Source organism: Sinocyclocheilus grahami, unplaced genomic scaffold, assembly GCF_001515645.1.
Source record: "Sinocyclocheilus grahami isolate Dianchi unplaced genomic scaffold, SAMN03320097.WGS_v1.1 scaffold974.1, whole genome shotgun sequence".
Lineage (NCBI taxonomy): Eukaryota > Metazoa > Chordata > Actinopteri > Cypriniformes > Cyprinidae > Sinocyclocheilus > Sinocyclocheilus grahami.
The window spans coordinates 185,165-203,963 of record NW_015506153.1 but is presented as its reverse complement, the minus strand read 5'-3'; the positions used below and the strand labels follow the sequence as shown (position 1 = coordinate 203,963).

The 18,799-nt window shown below is 34.5% G+C and overlaps 1 long non-coding RNA gene and 1 pseudogene across 1 annotated transcript; one reads left to right on the top strand and one right to left on the bottom strand.

The window, feature by feature from the left end:
• Positions 1-7,626: 7,626 nt before the first annotated feature.
• The window catches only part of LOC107565027 (ankyrin and armadillo repeat-containing protein-like), a 12,582-nt pseudogene continuing 1,409 nt past the window's right edge, over positions 7,627-18,799 (top strand).
• Positions 10,413-11,521, bottom strand: LOC107565017 (uncharacterized). The gene is made up of 4 exons (XR_001606317.1): positions 11,470-11,521; positions 10,921-11,122; positions 10,599-10,708; positions 10,413-10,489 (listed from the first exon to the last, which is right to left on the bottom strand). It is a non-coding gene; the product is annotated as an uncharacterized lncRNA (long non-coding RNA).

Here is an 18,799-nt window from a genome sequence, read left to right as displayed (position 1 = left end):
TAACTAATGTTAACAAGATTTTAATAATGTATTAGTAAATGTTGAAATTAACATTAACAAAGATTAATAAACGCTGTATAAGTGCAGTTCATTATTAGTTCATGTTAACTAATGTAGTTAATTAATGAGCCTTATTGTAAAGTGTTACCATATATATATAGAGCACATAACATTCTGTGTATATAATGTAATGTATATATGTGTGTGTGTACATATATATATATATATATATATATATATACAGTATATATATAAAACCACATTTATACATATGTTAACAGCGTTTAATATAGATATGTTTTGGAGTAAAGTTATTGTCATTTCTGATCTTCAAACTGTCACTGTGCTGTGATGATAAGAGATGTGCTAATATAATTTAGTAATATGGCCAAATAACTTTAGTTATGGTTTTTGGTTATTACAACTTATTAGAATTTTACACAGAAAATGAATTAAGTTTTTATGAAAAAATTTGAATTTCCCTGATTTTAAGACAAAAACAGAGGAATTCTGGAGATTTTAACCCTTCAGTGCGATAGATAGATAGATAGATAGATAGATAGATAGATAGATAGATAGATAGATAGATAGTTTGATTTTATTTTCAACATTCACAATCAGCTCTTGGAAGTTTTCTTTTTTCGCTGTACTGAGTTGCACTTTGGATCATTGACAGCTATTTCCCAACAGCTTGGCAGTGATAGGCTCTTCCCAATAGTATCCAGATTTATTCTATTCGGGCCAGTACTTAGTGTCAGTATTAACACACAGCAGTTTTGAGCACACAAACAAACATAATGTAAAATATTAGAAAAACACCCAAAAGCTACGGTTATTATAAAGTTATGTATGTCCAGGAATGTGTTTTTGCCTTCTGCTTTTGGTTTGAAGGAAAGTTGCTTTATTACACACTCACTTCTTCAACCCAATTATTGCCTAACCACGAGAGGCTCAAAAGAGTGCTTTTCAGTCGTTTGATAGCCTGAGTGGATGTTTTTCATTTAACATTGGCTATGCAGAAGCTTGTAGCATGTTTTTTTTTTTATATCTGTTTGTATCTTCATATTTTTTTGATACGATAATGCATAAAAAGTGAAGTAATGCTTTGCTCGGTTTGGTTATTTTTAAGTAATAACATGATGCAATGATGAATCACATTTACAAACACATAACAAACAGAAAGGATTGTGTCGTTATACCTCTTTGTTAGGGGTTCTCATATTTGTTTTTCTGCAGAATTTGCATGACAAAGCAACATCTAATGGTTTGGGCTTGATTAAAAAGTCTGACGATTAGGAAGCATCCGATTAACACAAGGCTCAAAGCTAAGTCATGCTTCACGCAGAACCATCCTATCCACAGAAATTTGAGACATGAAACCAGATTACTCAGATCACAGACTTGGTATTGTTCTCTATCACTCTGTTGGTCTCATAACACGACAATGAGCTTTACACCTTGCTTGATCATATCCTTTACATCTACATTGAATCAAATGTGGTTTTCTTTGATCTGACAAATCGGTAGAGGAACATATTCCAACATATTTAGTAACCGTGGATATTGACAATTTTCTTCTGATAAGGATCCAAACTTTACACAGGTGTCTAGAATCAATACAGGAGTACGTAGAGTTCGCTTACAGCCATAACCATGACTGAACCCAAACAAACTAGTGTGTTTGTGATATTAGAGGTGGAAACACACAAGTAAACATTGTCCATATGATTTAACACTTAAGCCTTTCATGGGTGACCACACATTTCAACAGAACTGTACAACATGGGGGATAATGCACAATCAACAGGACCACAAACACAAACACTGTAATTCAGTAAATGCAGGTTTTCAGTGTCATGAATGAGGTTAGAAGTTTACGAAACAGGAGAGTGGGATCTAACTATTAAAAATAAGAATGATTACCAAAACCAATGGATTCTATGTTTAGAGCAACAGGCAACAGATTAAAATGACTTATAGGTGCTTGCTTTTAATATCTGAATAATTAAGTGCATGTCGAGAGTGCACTTGAGATGACTCAAATCTTGAAATAGTTTTAAATCTGCCAGTTCAATGCGTCAGACCGTTTTTGATCAGACAATAGGTTTTGTTTTGTTTTTGTTCTTTGTATTGAATATCGACAGAGAATCATGAAGAATGAAAAAAGCTTGATCTGATTAACAATCATAGGTAGTGTCAGCTAGAGGGGTATTTTTTAGGGTGACCAAATGTTCACGTTTTCCAGGGTACAAGACACCAAAAACTGGGACTGTCCCTAACTAAACAATTACACTTTCAACAATTATAATTTATATTAAAATTATAATTACAGATCCACTTCCAAAAGCACAACCATAAAATAATATTTGAAAAAAGATGTAATTATTGTATAGAGTATATTCACGGTTTGTGAAAATGAAAATAGTTAGAAAATATTAATATTTGTTAAATACAATTTTATCTGATATTTATTTATTTATTTTCATTTTTGCAATGCATTTTTGTAAAGTCATATTTTTGTTAAAAGATAAATACTGTTTCGATCTGTTTGCGATTTGCAGTGGTTGCTATTTAATATTTTTCATAGTGTGATTTTTGATAAATGATATTAAAAAGTTGAATTAACAAAGCTGTATTAACGATGAATAATTATAACAGTATATGGAACCCACAACATTTAAAAAACAAAAACATACAAAAATATATTATCCCTGTTTTTTGAGGCGTAGATAATCACAAGTGAGATTTCAGAGATATTTTAAATGCCTCCATTTGAGCAATCTGGTCACCTTAGTCTTTTAAAATACCTTTTACGTATTTGACAGGTCCTGGAAATATGTTGATTTAATCATCTTAATCAAAACTAAATCACAAACTGTCTTTTGTCTCAATATACATGTGATCATTTCAGGGATGCTCTCCAGTTACAGGGCTACAAAAACATTTGGATAAGTAAATGTCACATACACTGAGTTACGATATCATGTTCATTTTTTAATCCCCCCTCAAGTATGGTAGGATATCAGATAGGATCATATAAGATAATATAGACATCAGCTGTTTTGGTAATGAAAAAATTCTAATAGTGGGTCCCTGCCCTGAGTGTGAAATATTCTAAAATCTGCTTGAATGCATATTACTATATATTGACCTATATTGTCAATACATGTGTATATATACATTTCAGGGATGTGTTACAAAACCTTTTGTCATCACAAGCGATGGTCTCATGGATTTAGGATTGTGGCATGTTGGCTATTTAGTATTGTCGGAGAGAAAAAACCCCCCTAAAGGCTCCATTGTACACTAAATACTACTTGTATCCGATGGGATGCAACATTTTTACAGTAAGACAGTAAAATCTTGTCAGCTTAGACTGCTTTTGAAGGTTAAAGTGCAAACAATGTGCTTTGACATGTTTTGAGCAAAACTCTCCAGTTACAGTGCAACAAAATATTTGGATAAGATGTTGCATACAAGAGTTATGATATCATGTTAATTTTTTTAAGTGGGGTAGGACATCAGAAAGGATAGGCCTAGTATCAGATCATAACAGCTCCATTTAGGAGCCAGCTTTTACTTTGCAACAAAAATATTTGGATGTGGTGTCACTAAATTCATTTTTTTGTCCACTTTCAAGTATGGTAGGGAATCAGATCGGATAGTATCAGATTATGTCAGTTTCCGACAAATATCAGCTGTTTGGTGGTGAAACACTTTTTGTATTACCTATGTGAGCTGTTATTTTTGACAATACAGTCTATTTTTCTAGACACATTACCAGTATAAGAGTTCGATAACGTAACATAAGGCGTTGTTATATTATAGGATTTAGATAGTAGTGCTATAATGTTTGTTTATGTATGTGTATATATATATATATATATATATATATATATATATATAGAAAAGGAATTTTTGTTTTTTGTTTTGTATATATATATATATATATGTATATAGTGTAAAGTGCATTCACTGAGATATAATCCATGCTGTATACTCCGATACAGTAGGTGGCGGTATGCACCTGATATGTCACTATAATGTATGTTTATATATGTGTATATATATATATATATATATATATATATATATATATATAGAAAAGGAATTTTTGTTTTTTGTTTTGTATATATATATATATATATGTATATAGTGTAAAGTGCATTCACTGAGATATAATCCATGCTGTATACTCCGATACAGTAGGTGGCGGTATGCACCTGATATGTCATGGTTGCAATCCGCCATAAAACTAACAAGAAGAAGAAGATAAGGCATTGTTGTGAGGGAGGGGGGAGGGGCTTCGTAATGATTTCGTAATAAACACTTACGTGACGTACTTTTAAAGCGTCGCTGTCTACTCTCCCGCATACGTCATTTGTGTTCGACGAACGAGCGGCTTGCATGTGGAAATGTTTCCTTGAGTCGTCCGAAGCGTTTTGATATAAAATGTCCTCTAAAAACAGCCAGCGAACGGAACCTGGAGCTCAAGAAGAACGTGCACAAAAAGAGGAGCTGGACATGAAGGTTTCCTATCAAAAATACTCTGTATAGCCTACATAATGTCGTAATCATAACTTTATGTAAAATGGTCACAATTGCAATACGTTTAGCACATTTAGTAGTAATTTATGCGTTTAATTCGTGTTTACAAACCTTTACGATGCATTCACAGATAAAAGAGCAAAAGATTGTCGTTGACGAGTTGAGCAATTTGAAGAAAAACAGGGTATGTATGTCTTCTTGTTATATTAATTATTCTGTCATATGGGTCATTCTACATTTGAAGTAGCAGATGCTGTCATTCAATTATAGATGACAAAAACAAACTGCAGTTTTCACAGCTCCTATAGAAGACCATATATATTATGAAAAACACTTTAAACTATAAGCTGTAATGGTGTAATCAATAATCTTGGAAATCAATATTTCCAATTATTTTAAAGTTTATTCATTTTGAAAGAAGGAGAGTATGCTTGTCACTGCTTCATCATACTCCATAATACTTAATAATAAAAAAAAGGCCAGTGTTTTCCAAAACACTGGGATTCAGATAATACAATGTCATGTTTTGTTTTGCATGTAATTACATGTAAGAGGTATCAACGTGTACCTCAAGGTCAGTGGTCTTCTCATGGCATACTTTTAGATGAAGAGGATAGGACTTGGTTTCGTTTTTGAAGAATTATAATGACTCCTGTGTTTAGACTATGTAGATTTGTTAGTATATCATAAGCTTATTCTTACAGAGAGTGTACACCCAGCAGCCCAACAGTGATATATTCTTCCTGGCAGACAAAGGAGAGACCCTTAGCGCTTGTAAAGGTAAGATTCATAAATAATGAATCATAAATGATAAATAATAATTGTACCATTGGAGTGCTTCATCGTATGACCATCATCTTGTCTCTTATAGAGGATCTGGATAATATGAGAAAAGAATATTAAGATATATAGTGCCTTGAGATCATGTGCGGTATCTGCTGCGTGGTCAGTTTGACCACACCGCATAATCCACTGGATAAGCATGTCCATGAAAATCTCAAACACAGAGGGCCCAACTCTAGCCATGACATTACAGAAACAATCTCAAACTGCAGTCTCCTTTTCTCTGCACATGTGCTTCATATGAGAGGTTGCCTGACACCTCAGCCTCTTCAAGATGACAATGGAAACATGCTTCTCTGGAACGGAGAGGTATTTGGTGGTCTGAGAGTAGATCAGGGAGAAAATGACACCAAAGTTGTTCTCCATCACCTGTCAATGGCACAGTGCGCCTCAGATATGCTATCTTTACTATCACAACTCAAAGGACCCTGGGCCAGTGCCTGGACCCAGTGTGTGATAAGCGCACATGTATGGAATAAAATCACTGTCAAAAATGCAATTCCATACACATGGACCGACATGAAGCAGCGGCTTTGCAATGCCGCCCAGATGCTTGAAATTCCCAGTAGTGTCATTCTCGATATCCCTTTGCAGTCTTGTTCCATAACATGCAGCTAAAATAACAGCTTTCATTGTCAGCTGAAAATGAAAGTGACGAAAGCTCTTATTAGCATGTGATTTTAAATAAGTTGCCAAAACCCTAAAGTTGTACACTTTCGGAGAGTTTCACCAAAATCGTTTTAAAGGTTGCTGTGTGTTGTTCGGTCAGACCCACACACGCGCAGTACTTGCCACAACGTTTTCAAAGCGAAACCTACTGAGCTCATGAATATTAATTACGTTACGAGACGCTCCAGGCTCACAGTAGGATGGGGGCGTTTATTAAGGAGCTCTAGTTCTGTGCTGTTTTTATTTGATGTTTAAACATAAGTAATAGGAAGTCGAAATCATTTACACGAATCGGTTTAATTTATTTAGTTAAAGAAAGCAATATATCTTGTCGAGTTGTAATATATATATATTTATTACCTTTTTATCTTGTTTATTTATTGGTGATTTTCAATCATAGATTTGCATTCGTTCTTTATGTATATCATTGTGATACTCTAACAATAAAAAACGGGAATCGGATCTTTTGATCAGTTAAGTGATTCCTAAACATCATGAGGTATTTATGCAATAGACGTGCAAATTAAATTATATATAATAATTATATAAACAATAGTATTTCCCCCAATTGCTCCTTTTGCCTTCAGTCTGAAGAAACAATCAATCATTTGTTTTGGGACTGTGCTTATTCTAAAGTGTTCTGGGTTGACTTTTCCAATTTTGTTAACAAATATTTCTATCCAAACGTTTGTATAACCCCAAAAAGTGTTTTTTTTTGGTTACTCTTTGAAGTTAGACCCTTCTCACTGTAAATGTATTATTAATCTATTGCTATATCTTGCTAAATTTTACATTCATAAGTGTAAATCTTCAGAGAAAACTCCCTACTTTTTATTTTCAGGAAAGATTTTGATGTGTATGTGAACTCTTTAAGAAACTCTAATAATTCTATTGCATGTCAGACTCTTTCATGGTGTAAGTCTTATAAGCTAACATAGTATGCTTTGGAGTATTGTTTGTAACCCGTATTGCCTTTTGTTCTTACTTGTCTTTGTAATTGTATTTGCTGTTCTTCTATTGCATAATAAAAATAATAATAATTATATAATAGATATAGTTTAATTATTAATAAATAATTTAATAACAATTATAATCATATACAATTCATTTTGGACCGTGAACATGAATATAGACGCGTCGTTTATGCTTTTGCTTTTTTTTGAATACCATAATTGTAATAATTTGTTGTAAAGTTTACTTTACACTTTATATTTGTTTTTAGGGTGACTTTTATAACATTCAGTCCATGGAATAGCCTCTCACTCATTTACAGTAATGTTTATTAATGTGAACTGTCCCTTTTAAATATAATACATATTATAATAATATTATAAAAATACTAATCAATCAAACTCTGTCATGAGCTAATCCTGACCTGACCGCAAAAGCGTGCAACAGCGCCATCTATTGGTTGATATGAAGAGTTGCAGAAGCGTGACGCTCTTCAAACTCACAAAATTAATCCGACAACTCAATCTTTTGAGGGGAACCTTAACGGTGTTTTTGAAAGGAAATTAATTACCTTCATTTTACCGCACTCATATCGTCTGTATCAGAGAAAAACAGATGGCGAACCCGTCAGATCAGAGCAGCGAGAAGGCTGTTCGTGCTGCGTTGACCGCTCAGTCTTTACCTCAGAAATATGACCGCAAAGAACTGCTCAGCCTGGCCTCCTGTAGCTGGCGATACCGTTTATTGTTTTGTGCATGATAATCAAGCAAGTCAAACACTGACAGTAAAAGCTCAATATGGTCATATTTAAAAACAACTACAACAACTACAACAGTTATTATGCACTCAACCACATAAACGGTGTCCACACATCCTGTTTTGGCCAGTGCCTGGACCCAGTGTGTGATAAGCGCACATGTATGGAATGAAATCACTGTCAAAAATGTAATTCCATACACATGGACCGACATGAAGCATCAGATCTGATCACGATCAGAGCCTGTGGATGCACCTCCTGGCATCATCAGACAAATGAGGAACATTTTAGCTCCCAACATAATTTTTCTGGCTCCCTTTGACTCAAGTGTGCCCCTGGATCACGGAATAGTCCACCGGATTGTGGGAATATATGGTTTTAACCAATTTCCTGTTATCAGTCTGGTACCCAACTATGACCAGAGCTCGTGCCAGTTACCACCAGCATATTACGATACAAAAGTCGGTCAGATACTAATAAACATAGATTATACCATGAAGGCTCTCTGGCACGGGAGTTACATTTCTAGGTCCATCATGGCCGTGGATTCAGATGGTGTTCCTCAAACAAAGAAAGATGCGCTAACAGAGTTCCTCAATGCAGGAGATATGAAGTCTTTCAATCTAGAACAGCCAAAGAAAGATGTGAAATTGTCATCAGGGTTATTATAGTTATCTAAAACTAAAAAACACTTTCGTTGCTTGAAATAAAATAAACGTTAACTAAAATAATTTTTTTTTTTAAATGGCAGCTAGTTGCCATGTCAACATTTCTCATTTTCATTTAGTTTCACTTAATGTACGAAAATAAAATAAAGTGAATAAGTGTGTGTGTGTGTACGCGTTTTTGTGACAAATGAGGACATACATTTGTATAATGACAAAGGTATGACATAGGTATTACAAGGAGAAGGTGACTCTTCAGGACATTACCCCATGTCCCCACTTTTCAAAACGCTTATAAATCACACAGAATAGAGTGTATTGAAAATCTGAAATAGCAGAAAGTTTCCTGTGAGGGGTAGGTTTAGGGGTAGGGTTGGTAAAGGGCAATAGAATATACGGTCTGTACAGTATAAAAACCATTACGCCTATGGGATGTCCCCACTTTTCACAAATGTAAACCTGTGTGTGTGTGTGTGTGTGTGTGTGAAATAAAATGACAAACACATAAAATGATAATCGAAAATATACAAAATTAAACAAAATTTGTATGAATTATTGTATTATTTTTATAAAAAAATTATAAATATTAATACATATGATATGTATTGATATATATTATATAACATAAATTCAGCTTGTTGCCAAGGCAACGCTTCTAGTTTTCATTTAATAACCTGTGTGTGTGTGTGTGTGTGTGTGTGTGTGTGTGTGAAATAAAATGACAAACACATAAAATGATAATCGAAAATATACAAAATTAAACAAAATTTGTATGAATTATTGTATTATTTTTATTTAAAAATTATAAATATTAATACATATGATATGTATTGATATATATTATATAACATAAATTCAGCTTGTTGCCAAGGCAACGCTTCTAGTTTTCATTTAATTTAAGATATATAAAAAAAACTACAACTTTATTATAAAAATGTATTATTATTGTATTGTGTTTATTAAATATGAATAAATATTGATTTTATTAAATAGAAATACATATTCATTAAATACAGACACACTTACAAAAACACTGATTTAACAGACATTTCAGATGATCCATGTTATCGGGACATTTATAAGGAGAACATGGATGTAAACCCAACCTATGAACCCAACAGCACAGAGGAAGAGAACCTCTTCTCACAATACTCAGAAAACATCCTGATCAAGCTGAGTGCCTACCTGACCTCTCTCCGCCAGCACCAAAATGTGTTTGTGTTCGAGGCATCTCATAGCCTATCTAATGTGGTCCGACTCACTGAGGACAACATTGATCTGGCCACCTACCAGAGGCTACAGAAAAGGCTGTCAGACCACATTATTCTGGTGAGAAAGCACCTTGAAGGGAATGCAGAAGTCTACTGCATATCTGCAATGTTAATAATAATAATAATAATACTGTTATTTTATGTTTTATTTTATGTTTTATTATTATTTATGTTATTACATTTATGGTTACGTACTTTACTAACAAATGATTAAGTAAATTCTAGGGGGGAAATAAACTTCACTTTCTGAGCGAAGTATTAAAACTGAAAGTTGATTTAGACTCATATCTCACCTTCATTTCCTCAGTGATGTCATCAAGAGGAGGAGTCCCCACATCAAATTCAATCCCTCCGTGAAGGTGAAAATACTGCTTCTGCTTCTGTGGAAAGTGCTTGCAGGCAAAGTCTGGTCCGAGAAGTTGTGGAGAAACCTCTCGTTCTGTTTTCAGCTTGTCATCTTTAAGCAAAAAAAACAAACAAAGCAAAGCAAAATTCATTCACCAATGTCAATGCATCCACAAATTATTCAGGCATAGCAGTGATAGCAATCAAAAGACAATGCAAACCTGACAAAGGTGAGAGCAACTGAGACCAATTAGGAATCAACATCTTTTTCCTCAAGGATCATATCAGCAGGGGCACCAGGAACGTGATGAGTTTCAGGTAGACGAGGTCCCTGGCGTGAAGGTGAAAATACTGCTTCTGCTTCTGTGGAAAGTGCTTGCAGGCAAAGTCTGGTCCGAGAAGTTGTGGAGAAACCTCTCGTTCTGTTTTCAGCTTGTCATCTTTAAGCAAAAAAAACAAACAAAGCAAAGCAAAATTCATTCACCAATGTCAATGCATCCACAAATTATTCAGGCATAGCAGTGATAGCAATCAAAAGACAATGCAAACCTGACAAAGGTGAGAGCAACTGAGACCAATTAGGAATCAACATCTTTTTCCTCAAGGATCATATCAGCAGGGGCACCAGGAACGTGATGAGTTTCAGGTAGACGAGGTCCCTGGATAAATTGTAATAATAATTCACAGAATTACTGTTTGTACTGTACTGTTGATCAAAGAAATGCAGCTTTGGTGAGAATAAGAGACTTCTTTCAAAACCATTACAAAATTTGACCGACCCCAAACTTTTGAAAGGTTGTGGATATACATTAAAATATATACATAAGCATACATCCTTACAGTAAATTTATTGCTAAAATATATCACATACTCAGCAGGGGTCTTCATCTCCAATAACGCAGGGTCTTTCCTACATAATGCTTAAATACATGCCACTTGGCCGTAAAAGGCTGCAAAATGAATAGCCATCCAACCCCTCTTGTCCACAAGTTTGTAGTCCGCTCGCAGCGCTAAAAGACAGTTTAGGGATTCAAGGGAGCCACGTTGTGCAGCGAGGTGCACTGGAGTGAACCCTAAAAGGGGAATAAATGTAAAAAATGCATTTCGACACATTGTGCCAGGTTATACATCACTGATGCCAAACTCCACTGGTTGCATCCATTTTGCTTTTTGAAGTGATCTGGAAGTTTCACTTATTAAATAAAATATAATGATAATAACAATACAGTTAGATGTGTTATACCTGGTTTGACATCATTGATAGCATTTTTTTTTCCTATTTCAAAATGCCCTTTAATAAATAAAGCATATTATTACATAAAATATATATTATATATATTTAGATATTATATACAAAATATCATTATGGTTGCCATTTTTTTATTTTCTTTTTCTTTCAGGATATGACAGCTTTAATTACCCTTATCCTGTTCCTTCTCTGAATGGACCTCCAACACCTGATTTTCCTGAAAATGTAACATAAGAACAATGTCTACAAGCTTTAATTGCTTTTAAATGCATGTGAACATTAGTAGAGACTTTTAATGTGTTGACCTGAGTTAGAGAATCTCTTGCTGCGTATCTGGTTGAGGTTGACTCCTGCTGCGGCGAGCTGGAGGCTGATGTGTGATTGGTTGTTGGCTGCAGTGTGGTGAAGCAGAGAGAGACCCTGCTCATCAAGAACGTGCAGCTGGGATGTCGGGTTCCTGCGATTCAGTGAGTGAAACGCTCCATCCCCCCCCCTCTATCTCTTCTGCTGCCTTCAGCCCAAATGCCACAGTCTGAGTTAGAAGCATATTTCAATGTTTAAATATAGATTGTGTACATTGAGGGAAACCAAAGTATGAACTGATTGTCACTTATCATCTTGCACTCTATAGCTTTTGTGTCTTGAATTGCTTGTGTAGCTCAGTGTCCATCAAGGGCAGTCTCTTCCCTTTGAGGATTTTGATGGAAGTGTTTAAAGCCCCCCACCTCTGAATCATGTTATGTTGAGGATAAAGCGATTCTAACTCAATGCAGATGACATTATAGCAGCAAAACACAAGTATATGTTAGATGCCATGAACAGTATTTATATAATTTAATATCTAAATACATGAATATATAATATAAACAGTGCTGACCTTTTCCCTTCAATCTCACTGAGTGGTATTGGAAACTGTTTTGTAAGTGGAGTCCTGACGAAGTAACTCATAAAGGTAATTGGCTGCTTGAGTCTGAAGTGTTCTGAAAGCCACCTACACAAAAAAATCAGCATTTAATATATAACCCAATAAATCATATTGTATCATATTTTATTTGCACATTAAGGCCTGTAAATTATTGACATCATCAAAACTGCTGAAAAATTGTACACAATCTACTACATCAGAATTTCAACTTAATTTTTGGTCATATAAATATTAGCAACAGTAATATTTTTACTCAGTTTGGGACACCTTTGAGGTGTGTTTTTCCCTACTTGAGTATGAGCTCCATATTCTCCTATGTCTTACTATATGAGCCATAAAAGCTTGACGTATTAAATATGATACTATGATATTTTTTTTGACTTTTTCTAAAGGTTGAAAAAACTGATCCATTCATTCCAATAAAAGAAGAAGATTATTCTGACTATTATTTTAGGCTTTACAGGGTTATATACCATATATATATACCATAAATAATCTATTTAGTACCCTTAAATGCATATCAACGACCAGTACTTTTCAAATGAATTTTTGAACTAATAGTTTCCACTTTTAGTTTGCTTTGATTTCTATTAAAAAGGAGTTTGTATGGTATACACCTAGTTTGCATTCGTGGATCCAATTTATGTAATTTTCCATCTGTTATTTATGTATTTAAAAAGAACTGTTTTCTATTTTTAATATATTTTAAAATGTAATTTATTCCTGTGATGCAAAGCTGAATTTTCAGCAGCCATTAGTTCAGTCTTCAGTGTCACATGATCCTTCAGAAATCATTCTCATATGCTGATTTGTTACTCGAGAAACATTTCTTATTATTATCAATGTTGTAAATAGTTGTGGTGCTTGCTATTTTTCGTTGAAAACATGATACATTTCCTTTCAGGATTCTTTGATGAATGGAACGTTCAAAAGAACAGCATTTATTTAAAAAATAAATCTTTTGAAACATCAAAGTTTTTACGGCCACTTATGGTCAATTTAATGCATCCTTGCTGTTTAAAAGTATTAATTTCCTTCAAAAGAATGAATCTCACTGACCCCAAACTTTTGAACTGCAGTGTATGCATAGAATTAATAGGGTTTCATCATTATAATCAGAAACATGTTTTTTAGACTTGCAAGATGATGTAAAATTTTTTTAGGTATGGCAGTTCACCGCTGTTATTGTCAGCGACCTCGGGTTCACTGGAAGCTCTGGACGTCCTGTTGTCCTCTGGAGCAAACTGGAGAGAGGAAGACAGCAAGGGCAATAACACTGTCCACCTGGCAGCACTTAACTTTCACACAGATGTGCTTAGACACCTCATTCAACTCAACTTGGAAGGGCTTCCTGTGTGGAAGATTTCTTGTCGGTATGATATTGCAGATTTAAAATGTGCATTCCAGATTTTCACTAATTACGACTATTTTTCTTTTACTAAATGTAAAAATATTTATAATATCAAATAGAAAGCACTAGGCTTCTCATTTAAAATTGTACATTTACATACACTAAAAAAATGTTTGAACACACCTCGTTCTTTATTATCACCATATTCCACATTTTAGATGAGTAGCAAATTATTTATTTAAATTACTAATTCAATATATTTAAAATTTTAGTGATTGTGGTAATGACTTTTCTTTTTTTTCTGCAGAAATGATCCAGAGTGAGGACACCAGGCAGCTGGAGATGGCCCTCAGGTGCCTTGAGGCTCTTTGTGTGAACACTGAGTCCTCTTGTGAGGATATAATGGAAGCAGGTCATAGATATATACGTCTTGATAACAAAGTTAATTTCAATCTCTTTTTTTTAAATCTCTTTTTATATAATTTCTGATATTTAGTTTTGGATAGTTGTTTTGTGTGTGTGTGTGTTTGTATAATAATAAATAATGTTAAAAAGCTAAATGTTAGAACAATGGTTCTCAACTGGTTGCTTGTGGTTGCATATGACTGTTCTGACAGCAGGAAAAAGTTCAATGTAAATAATTTGTAATAAACTTTAGTAAAATATTTATCATATTCAGCAACCAATTACCATATTTTAAGCACTTTTGTAGGATAAGCAATATTGGTACAGTCAAGGTTTCGGCAGGTCTTAAAAAGGTTTTAAAAAGTCTTAATTCACCCTTCCACAAATTAAGGCCTTAAAAAGTCCTTAAATCATAGCAGAAAGTCTTAAAATAAGAACAGATATCTTCCAGTGGGGTAAAACTTGTTTCCCTTTGGATTAAGTTGATTTTTCTAAGCCTATTGGCAGATATTTGTTTTTGTTTCAATAACAAACTCATTCATTTTGATCACTTTCATAGAAAGCAAGACTTCTTATCGTATGTCAATATTGCTTCTCAAGTACATTTTTGATTTATGTCAATTTATGTCTTGATTTATGAATCTTTAAACATTTGCACTGGAAAACAACAAAAATACCTGGGAAGAACATCACATTTTTGCAGTGTGATCAGAATGTACAATAAAAGTTATTACCACATTCTAGTGGTTGGACACAGAGATATTCCAGCGATTGTTTTTTTCTCTAAAAGTAATTAAAAATCGATGGACATTGGTTGGAGGTTGTATTTTCAAAATGTAAAGTGTTGCTAACACAACTCATTGTGTGCTCCCTAGACATTTACATTTAGAGAACATATTATTGACATACTGTGTTCCTTTAATTTGTCTTTACTTGGTCTTAAAAAAGTCATAAAACCTGCAGAAACTGTACTGTTTCGAATCACCACTTGAAAAAAAAAGAAAGTGGGTTCTGAAGCAAAACCACTACTGTGCTAGAAGATTAAATAATTTGAGCAGATTGCATTATGTTTCTGCCTAATAATAATCGCTGCACTGCAGGAGGTATTCCAGTGCTGGTGGGCCTCCTTTGTTCAGACAGACTGGTGGTGCAGTGCATGGCTACAGGTGTGCTGTGTTATTCGTCAGAGAATAGGAAAGTCTGTGAAGATCTGGTGCATCATGGTGCCGTACTGGTAGGGATCAAGCTCTGCAGCGGCCACCAGCCTGAGCTGCACTCTCGCTGTGCTGTTATACTGGCCATTCTGGTGGGACACAGTGAGCATCACCAAAACCTTATTGCTCAGTTGGTGAGTCAAGAAACTTTTATGTTATCTATCTATACACATTTAAAGATTTTAAAGGGATAGTTCACCCAAAAATGAACATCTGATGTTTATCTGCTTACCCCCAGGGCATCCAAGATGTTGGTGACTTTGTTTCTTCAGTAGAACACAAACGAAGATTTTTAACTCAATCCGTTGCAGTCTGTCAGTCTTATAATGGAAATGAATGGGAATCACGGCTTTGAGAGTAAAAAAAAAAACACAATCAAAACCAAATTAAACCCTGCGGCTCGTGACGATACGTTGATGTGTGAAGACATGAAACGATCGGTCTGTGCAAGAAACTGAATAGTATTTATATAGTTTTTTACCTCTGATGCACTGCAATGTCTGAACTGTCCTGAGCGCGTCCTGACTGAGCTTTAAACAAATGCCTCCAAGATGTGCTAGTAAATGCTGTCAGATGCATCCGTACACTATGCATCAAAAGTCCATGCAACCAAACTGCTGTTGCACATGCTGGAGGAGTTCCACATCTCGACAAATTCCTGTCTGTAAACTCTGGTACTGTTTACCTCCTGGAAAATATGCAGTAGTGAAAGACAACAAATGTCTGTTGTGTGAAATGTCTGAACAGATCATAGATCAATTCTGTCATTCTGTCAACCACTGGTGGTGGTTGAGGAGAGACCCCCTCATGATTGTAAAGCGCTTTGGGTGTACAACAATACACAATAAAGCGCTATATAAATGCATCATTCATTCATTCCTTCATTCATTTTTATTCACTTTCATGTCGTTCCAAAACTTTTTTTCTGTGGAACACAAAAGGAGAAATTCTGGAGTCTTACTCATTCGCATTTAGATTAAATGGATGTGTTTTTATCTGACAGAAGTACTGCAGGAAGAGGCCTGCTTGGCTCTTGCAGAGCTGGCTTGGGGTCACTGGAAGAACCAGAGGCTCATATGTGAGGCAGGAGCTATCTGTGCCCTGGTGCAAGCCCTGCGAGAGAGGAAGATTCCTGTTAAGGTCAAGGCAGCCACAGTGCTTGAATCTATAGCCAGTCACAATCCTGCCATCCAACAGTGCTTCCTCAGGCAATCGAGTGCCAAGTATCTTTTATAACTTTTAAAGGTAATGTAACGGCAGCTTTAACACAGTATTTAAATATGTTGCCTCTGGGTATCTAACTACACCAATTTCTTTCACTTTGCAAGAACATACAATGTTAATAATGCAGGGATGACTTCGAATAAATCAACATAAAGCTACGTACTGTTGGGTTTTTTGAATGGTGTTCTGGACAAACGCCATCAAAATTTTTACTCATCAAAAATATGATTTACTTCCATTAGTGTATAAATTATTTAGAAATTATTCAGTCTATGAAGTTATGAGGAATTGCTTTACTGGTTTTGTTACTTTGGTTTTAAAGTTTTGTTTTATATTGTTTTATTATTTTATTGTATGTGTTGCAGCACTTTGGGTATAAGAAGAGCACATTATAAATAAATGTAGTATTATTGTGTGACAGTAAAATTAATATGGATGTAGTGGATATTGATGCAGTTACTACAGACCATACTGCATATTGTTTATTAAGCACTTTTTTAAACACTGTTTTGCTAAATTATTAGCATTAACTCAACATTTAAGTAAAATTAAAATAAAAAAATAAAAAATAAAAAAGTTAAGCAACAAGCCAATTCTATTATATTCTGTCATATACATATTACACTAATGTTTAGTTGAATTAAATTATTTAATATAATTGTTCTTATTAGTATACATCAGAAAATTGCATAATCACTCATAATATTTGTAAAAATAAAATTAATTTATTTAGGAATTTTGTTTTTTTAATATGCTTATAATGTATGCTTTTAGTAATTTATTTAGAATAAAATTATCAATAAATAACAACCTTTTATCTATTTTCAAAAAAAGACAATTTCCTCCAAATATTTTTTTATAAATATTGTTTTTGATTTTAGTTAATTCTTTAGTAATTTAGCATTTTTTAGTCTTGCTTTTATATCAACAAGTGTATCAAAAGGTCATATTTTTTTGTTGAATTACCTGTACTGTTCTTGATAACTTTAAGGGAATACGATTTGATAAGATTGATAAGATTTCAGAGAAAGATTCTCATATTGCATTAAGTCCCAAGTCAACCCTTGGTACAGTAAACTCTTTCTGAACTTCACCCTGTGTTCAGGTGTTTCCAGCTGGAAGTGCAGGAACAGGGTGCAACAGCTCTATGGGCTCTGGCAGGACAAACTCTGAAGCAACAGAAACTCATGGCAGAACAGATGGGCTACCTGCTCATCCTTGACCTTCTTCTGTCCTCTTCAGACAAAATGCAATATGTGGGTAAGGCCAGATACAAATTGGTCTTATTATACACCGTCCCAAAAGAGATCACCCAGTTCCATCCAACCAATCAGTCACCCATGAATGTAAGTAACACTCTCGCTGCAAAGCTGTCATCCAGACAGAAGAAGCACCAAATGCAATAAAAACAGCTTCCCATTGACTACGTGTTGACAGGCACTGGATAAACTATGTAGATTGACTACCTGAGCTTCTCCCTGTCACTGACAGAACAGGTTTGGTCCAGCGGGTAAGCGGCCAGCACTTCCTGTCTTGAGACAGCACTGATCTGTTAGACTCATAAGACAGGAAGGCATGCACAGTGGAATGTTATTCCCCCTGTGGGTTTCTCTGTAAACATTGCTTACAAGAGTTGCTGTGTCTCTTGTATTGCTATTAGTGTTAAACTATGACCAGATTACAGGCTGTGATTCCAAAACGATGCTTTATTGCAAGAGTGCTTCCTTTTCAGTCAGGTGTCTGGATCGTGTCTCCCCTGGATTGTCTGTTAAAACATTTTGTCAGACAGATGTTCTCTCAAAATCGTTTTCAGACAGAACTGTCCGCACCTTCATAACTGTGGAAGCTTGTTTCTGCCACGGAATGAAAAATTATAAATAAAAATATAGTGTAAATATACTGACTTTTTTCTTGCAATTGCGAGTTTATGTCTCACAATTCTGACTTTTTTCTTAGAATTCTAAGTTTACATCTCGCAATTGTTTTTTTGTGAAGTCACGGAATACATCTCACAATTCTGACTTTATTTTTCTCTGAATTCTGGCATATCTCAAATTCTGAGTTTACATCTCACAATTCGTTTTTTTTAAGGTAATTGCAACTTTTTATCTGTTTTTTAATTGTAAGTTAACATCTCGCAATTTTGAGTTTATATTTTTCTCGGAATTGAAAAAAAAATAAAAAATTAGAATTGTGAGATAAAAAGGTGTAATTACCATATTTATGCCCTGGAAGAAACAAGCTTCCATTCATATTGTTACAAATTTTGAAACTTTTGTCTTTGCAACTTTACAGATCTTCTTTATGCACCAAGAGCTTGTAACACTTCAAAGAGAAAGGAAAAATTTAAATCGCATCGTATGACCCCTTTAAGATAGTATC